Source organism: Strix uralensis, chromosome 3 (assembly GCF_047716275.1).
Source record: "Strix uralensis isolate ZFMK-TIS-50842 chromosome 3, bStrUra1, whole genome shotgun sequence".
NCBI classification, from domain to species: Eukaryota; Metazoa; Chordata; class Aves; order Strigiformes; family Strigidae; genus Strix; species Strix uralensis.
This window is the reverse complement of record NC_133974.1, coordinates 42508908-42516693: the sequence shown is the minus strand read 5'-3', so window position 1 is coordinate 42516693 and position 7786 is coordinate 42508908.

Genomic DNA, 7786 nt, shown 5'->3' with positions numbered 1-7786 from the left:
TGAAAATTCATGCCATGTCACCATCACTGGTTTTTCCTATCTTTTTGACTGAGGAATAAATATGTCATGGAGTTAGGTCTTCAAACTGTTTGGGGAGGATAAGCAAAGCTGACATGGACAATATAATTATTTTGGAAGAAGTGAGTGATTGCTATCAACCTGTCCTTTGGTCTATAAACTATTAGACAAGTGAGTGAAGCTGCTGAATCTACTAATCATATGCCAGGTATTCACATTTTTCTTTTTTTTTCCCCTCCAATTTTTACCTGAAATCAATAGGGTTTTTCCACCAACAATTGAGACTATTCCCTGAAATGCCGTAAACTGCTATGCAGAAGTTTCTTATTATAGACAAAGGAGAGAAATTCCAAGCTGAGTAAAGAAGATTATTCCATTCAGGCAAGAGAAAAAGTGTACTTTTTCCTCTCCTAAACAAAGCATTTTTAAGAACAGGATGGAGGATGCTTAAATCAATAACCATTAAGAAGCACAAAGCTGCTGAAAGAACACATCTTTGAAGAAAGAAATTATCAGGCTTGACACAGAAATTACTGGGTGAAATTCTATTTATGCAGGAGGGGTCCAGATTAGATGATCCTAATAGGCCTTTTTGGCACTGCAGTCTGAGAAACTATGAAACGTGAGAACAAATAAAATAAATATTGTTCACCCCGTCACAACTTTTATAGAACACTTCCCCAGTGACACGAAACTTCATTCATTCACTTACTGCATTGAATTTATTTTTGTTCTACATACAGTTTACTAGATTAAGGTTTTCATGTTGTCAGAATCACATTTTTGATTACTTAAATTCCACGTCCTTCTCTTTTCACAGGGAAATATAGAAGAGAGTAAACACAACAGCCACACCAACTGACAGCATTGTCAAAAGCTTGAGACAAAGAGGACATAGGGGCAGGAAAGGTAAAAATATGCTCCTGGGGTGGGGAATGCTCAATAGCCATTAGAGTAACCATTAGAGCCTGGAAGCTGCCTCACAACAAAGAAGAGCCACATTCGACTGAGAGTGCCCAAAGAATAGGAGGCAATAACCCAATCCTACAGACACCCATGGGAGTTCTGCTGTTCACTGAGGTGAGCTTTATACAATCAAATACAGAATTACTACTTTAATTGCCACAAGGAAAGTGTTACAGATATGGAACTTACTTAGATCCTGCTCAAACAGCTAGAAACCTCACACTCCATCCACTAATGACTGGATTTCCAAGGTCTTGGGAAAAATCCTATTTCTCTGCAAAAGATGGAGGGCCCATCCCCTGCTATCCCTCCATGGTTAGGTAACATTCCCCTTCCTGCTTGGCTAGTGTGCTCTAGAACTGCTCCAAGAAAAACAGCTATGACACCCTACAGCTTGGCCTGTAGAAGAAGGTAGCACATAAATGGCTGGCGTGGTGGCCATACATCGTTCATTTGTTCCCCTGTTCCCACCCTAGTGTGTTACTGCATACTTGCCCCTAGAGCTAAGTAAATATTTGCACGCCTGCCCCAGAAAGGTCAATTCACTTCCTGCAGAAAATCCTCGGAGGGTGCACAAACACCCCGTGCTGCTACTGGAACAGTTCAGGGCAGTTAAGTTTTCCAGGAAACTCACTCTGTGCTGTGCTTTTGCATAGCTCACCAAGCATCAGAAGACTTATACAAATGTACACAGGTATCGGTTTGGCTCTCTAGGTGCCTCTACATCTTAGGGTTAAGAGCCGTATGACATATGCCTCACGTTTCTTCTTAAATTCCATAAAGGATATCTAAATACTTGTAATCCCTCTGTAACATGATGACACAGGAGATATTACTGTGCTCAGGGTGCAAGAATATATTGCTTCTCTTCACTGGTAATACAATGAAGCCTTTAGAATTAGAAATAACCCCACTTTTTTTTTTTTTTTTCCATTTTTCCTTCTTATTTTAGGTAATGGATTACTTGTAAGTCAAAAATCATGTATTAGCGATTTGGAAAGGAGGATTGCACAGTTCTGGACCACTACATTTTCATGCCATAAATTGCATTCCACAGCAAAATGAAGCTGAGATTTCCTCACAAATAAGAGCACTGTGACATGAATGCATTCATCACAGATGGGGGCTGGTTCAAGATCTTGCAAGCACAATTTTTAGTGTAAAATCGACTATTGGAATTTCATTAAGCTAAAAATTAACACAATTTATTTCCAAACAGTATTAATCATAATTACTAGAGTTCAGCTTCTGATTACTCTGGGAGTATACATTCATCACACATTTGCAGCCTAAATAGAAACTTACCACACTCACCACAGTTTGTTGACAATTGACAAGGATATTACTGAAACAAAATAAAAATTAAGTTGCAGCTTGAAATGATAAAAACAATATTATAGTCAATATTTCACCCATGGTTGAAAAATCTGACTGATTACATAAAGGTATCTTAGAATGAAAAGTATGAGAAGACAAACAACATCTAATCCCTCTGTGGAGTAATTTCAATAAGCTTCACTGTAGTTATGCCACTGTCAGGATTAGCCCACAAACTTTGAATTAAAGTATGAACCATGCTCTGACAACATGATTGTAATTTTTTCATTATTTTAATCCTTGATGAGAGAAAGAAATTGTGCAGACTCTGGGAGCAGAAAAATAATTGTTACATTTATGGTTCTCCAATTATGGCTTATGGGGACTGCTTCTCAGCCATCTCTTCACTCCCATGAAGGTTTTATAACAAGGCTTTTGAATAAAACAACTGTTTTCAATAGCACCAGCAATATAATGACATACTTTTGCAAAGGAAGTATTTTCATTTTGCTTTGATTCATGTCTCAACTTATGGAGGATCAGCCTTCTATTTGTTCAGATAGCTTAATCCGCACTTATGTTCTTGGTTTAAGTGGATACAAAGAAAAAACCCTCCTAAGATTGGTCTTTTCTATTTCCACTCCTCCCTTATAGTATTGTTTGAAAGGGGACATACTTTAAAAGGAATGAATTGTTAAATAGAGAAGAAACGCAAATCCTCTTGTATATTCTGCTCAGCCTGAAGTACTCTCATAGGGCTCCAGGCTGAGCAAGAATGTCTTCTTTGCATCTCTATTTAGGCTGGGACAGTGGACCCTGAACCCAGCCACGAGTTATCATATGCCAGCTGACCACTTGGTCAGGTCAGCAGGAAGGGATTACTAAGGGTTTCAAGGTCCATTTGCTTTACAGTTGATGTTCACTACTTTGGAAAAGCAGAAAAATTAGCAGTTCACAAATTTTCCCAAGAAAAGTTGCTGATCATCTCCCTGATTTTATAGACTATTGTGCACGAAGCTTCTATACCCAAACTTATGTCAGATAAAAACAGGAATCAAAATGTAGAGCTGGCCAAGATGAAATAATTGATCCAGAAATCACAAGGGAAGGGAAGGGGAGGGGAGGGGAGGGGAGGGGAGGGGAGGGGAGGGGAGGGGAGGCGAGGCGAGGCGAGGGGAGGCGAGGCGAGGCGAGGCGAGGCGAGGCGAGGCGAGGCGAGGCGAGGCGAGGAGAGGCGAGGCGAGGCGAGGCGAGGCGAGGAGAGGAGAGGAGAGGAGAGGAGAGGAGAGGAGAGGAGAGGAGAGGAGAGGAGAGGAGAGGAGAGGAGAGGAGAGGAGAGGAGAGGAGAGGAGAGGAGAGGAGAGGAGAGGAGAGGAGAGGAGAGGAGAGGAGAGGAGAGGAGAGAAGAGGAGAGGAGAGGAGAGGAGAGGAGAGGAGAGGAGAGGAGAGGAGAGGAGAGGAGAGGAGAGGAGAGGAGAGGAGAGGAGAGGAGAGGAGAGGAGAGGAGAGGAGAGGAGAGGAGAGGAGAGGAGAATCAGTTAGCCTGACCTTTCCCTTCCCCACAGAACTTTAACAACTGGCTCCTACAACAAGTCTATAATGTCTCAGTGAGCTATAGCCCATCTCTGAGAAAAATACCCACTATTGATTCAAAGACATGAGGCAACTGAAAAGCCATCATATTCCAAGTTAAATCTTTTTGTGGATTAATCACTGTCAATACTAAAAACACGCACCACCTTTGTCCATCTTATTTTCAGACTATTGGATCCTATTATGGCTCTTCCACTGCATTAAAGAACTATCTCCACAAATATCTTCCTTACATAAGTGTAAATCATAATCAGTTCACCTCTTAATCTCCTCTTGGAGAGTCAAAATACATCAAGCTTCTAACATCTCTATATTTGTAGTATATTTGTAGACTTGAAACTATCTTTGTTAAATATTGGTGAAAGATTTGTGACAAGGGCAGTAACATTTCCCTGGTTTTCAGTACTCTTTTTGAAGGTATTCTGGCCTGACTTATTATCATCCCAGTAAATATCTCCCCAGCGTTGAACAATGTGGAACACCCTTTTCCCCTTCATATTAGATATTCCTTCCTTACACACCTAACCATCGTGTTTGTCCTGTCTTTAACACTTCCCAGTGAGTTCCCCATTCAGTGGCTAAGCATACCATGAACCCTAGTCTTTTTCAGTCACCCTGCATTTTAGAATATAATGATTTTTCTTACCATAATTGGCCCAATTTTGCTAACTTTACTCATAGAAAGCTGTGCAAAGCTACATGAGTTGTTCTGATTAAATCAATGAAACTCTGCTATCTAAAGAGGCACAACTCAAAGAGACAGCATCAATGAACAGAGTTCCCCTTGCCAACCCATGGCATGACACCAGCTAACACCAATACAAGATTTGGCCTCATGCATTCAGCATAAGCACAGCAAGGTATTTTACAGCCATTCGTACAGTCATTTCTCCCTCAATCCTTCACATCCTTTTCTACAAGATGATGGAACAGAAACAGGGCAAGAGTTCAACTGAGTTTCCCCCAAACACATCCTGAAAGTAGGTAGATGACCTGCTTGTCACCATCTATGAGACCTGACCTGCTGACATTAAGGCTCAGCCAAGTGCTAGGTAAGCAGGACACTACACAGAGTTAATGCCCTTCAGTGGTGCAAAACTTAAATGCTTCTGCCTAACACTTCATCCCATCATAGCAGAAAAAATACTAAGAAAAAATCAGCTAAATTAGTGCATACTTGTCTTTATGCAGCCCGGTGCAACACCACAGGCTTTTCTTTCTTTATCCTGATGGTTACTTTAAGTTCTGACAAAAACACATTTTTGTAACATGCCCCTTTCTAACCTGATAAGCTTTTCAGCTCTAGAAATCCTTCTGGTTAATAAGGGTCATCAGCAGGGACTAAGGAGGGACAAAGAGAGATTTTAATGTGAAATCAGAGACACCAGTGAAAAGCAAGACACTTGAGAAGTCTGCCAATGTTCGTGCCATAGAAAATAACGGACCTACATTTAAAAATTATAGCCCTATTAAAGCACGGAGATATTGCACTAAAGGTGTTAAAATAACCAATTAAACATGCAGTTTTACTCCTGCAAAAATACAGAGCATTTCAGTGGAAAAAAATACCACTGACAAGAATTCACCATGACTGCTAGAAATCAAAATAAATAAATAGCTTTAATTGGAAAAGGAATATTTCAGACCACAGTGCAGTTTTGTGGGCAAAGTGAATCTGTTAGTCAGGCTTTTAATAAGCCCACATTGTACTGGATTCAATTTAGCTTTTCTGTGAACATGGACATAACCTGTTAATAATTTAACACACCTCTGGTAAAGCAGGAATGCTATAAATAAAATGTAAACAAATAAAACAAAAGCAGTTCTTTGTTTTTGTAATTAGATGGCAAATTAATGGAAAAGATTGCTATCACAACACAAAGTCTGAAAATGCTAAACACACAGAACTCACGAGATCCAAAACATAAGATTCCAAGAGAGGTATTAGCTTTATCATACTGCATAATATACACAACATGTTTTTCTTCTGGAATGGTTTTTATGTTAAGTTTGTGCTCTCAGTCCTGCTCAGCAACATTGTTGTGGGAATTTCCCTTTATGAAATTTGTCATGGCATTTCACTACAATTTTTCCTCTACATTTTTTTTTTATAGACAGAAGCAATGCATAGTGATATGTGTTCTGAACACATGATCAAGGAACATGAATGCATGATCAAACCAGAGCTTTCATACAAGCAATTGTAGGTATTGCATGTTAGTGGGGAAAAATGTAATGTATTTATTTAAATGAAGAACTAGCAATAGCTGGAAATTGCATCAGGAGTGGAAAAGCACTTTGCATTACTTAATCTACCTCAGCATGTTATAGGTTTTACTTGCTGATTATTCCAAGCTTTGTGCCGAGTGAAGGTGGTGGAGGCCACGGAGCATCAGCCCATGCAGGCATGAACAGCCAGCTGCCGGGGTCACTCACTGCTCTCCTAAATTTCACTGTCTGAGCAGGCTCCAAAGGTTAAGCCAGGCCACAATGCTGGCAATTGCTCTGAATAAATTTGCTACATTAGCAAGAGCAGCGTAGCCATGTTAGGCTAATACCAGCTAGAGAGGGATAAATGGAATATGCTGTATGTTAGGGTGGAAGACTCCTCTTCCCACATGTCCGCTGAGGCGGGCTGGGCTGCGGGCAGCTCCGTGCACCTTCCCTTCCAAGGCTCCTGGGGGCTGTCCTCACGGGCAGCAGCTCAGGTTCACCAGGCCATCCGACCTGCTCCCTCCTGACCACCCAGGGGACCCAGTTCTGCCTGAGCCAGTCCAGCAAGCCCAGCTGCTGGCTGACCCCTTTCCTTGGGGTGGGACAGCTTCCCTGGGCTCTGTCTGCACGCAGCACCAGCACTCAGCGCATAGCCAGCCCAGGCACCTTCTTCATCTGAAGTTCCCCCCAAATTATTTCCTTTGCACTTCCATCCTACTCTTCTCCAGCCAGAAGCGGCTTACAGGCCTGGGGAGATCTCAGCTGCCAGCACATTTCTGGCTGCATTTGTCACACTCCCGCCACGCTGTGGGTTTGCAGACCCCTTTTGAACAGCCCTGGAGGCCAGCGCTGCTCTGGCTCTGAGGAAGGCAGTCTGAGGAGCACAGGGATCCTCTATGGGATAATTCCCCTGTTTGTCAAGCTCTCATTACCTTCCTTCCATAAATCTCTCCAGTTTCCTTTCCACACAGATGTGGCTCCCTGACTCAGCCATTAAACTTCCACAGAAGGTAAAACCTCAAGTTTACTTATATTCTGCTGCTTGGAGAAAAGCAAAGATTTGATTCCTAAATAGAGCCCCATAATCTGTAACCATGTAATTTTGTATGTTACGCCAGTGACTTCTGTTAACAACTGAACTTAGGCAGAGGCGCCGGGCTGACATGGAGACAAGGGCTGCTGCTGCTGGGAAAATGGGGGGGAAAACAGGACAGCGAGGAGGGGAGCAGAGGGAGGAGGGAGGAATGGCACTGAGAAATATGTAAATCCTGGAAAAACAGTAATGGAGAGCTGCTGGGAAAGTGAGGGCTGAAGACAGACTGGCAGGTTTTGCAGCAGTGCTGTGAGGGGAATTCTGGCAGAGCCTGCTGGAGCAGGTGGCTAATGTCAAGGTACCCAGAGAGACCACAGTATGGAAATACCAGACTGGAGCATTGGTTTGGTAGTTTGTTCCCCTGAAAAAGTCTCACCTACACTAGGAGGGAACCTGGGAAGTTGGAAAAAGTCACTCAAATGTGTCATGTCCGTTTAGCATGATGCACATCTCTAGCAGATGTGGAAGAGTTTCAGACAACCAGCAGTGCAGGGACACATGGTAGGAGAAAGGCAGATAAACCCTTTGTTGAGGAACTAGAGCAGAGGCAGAAAGAAGCTCAAGAGCTGCTGTGTCCTGACCCAT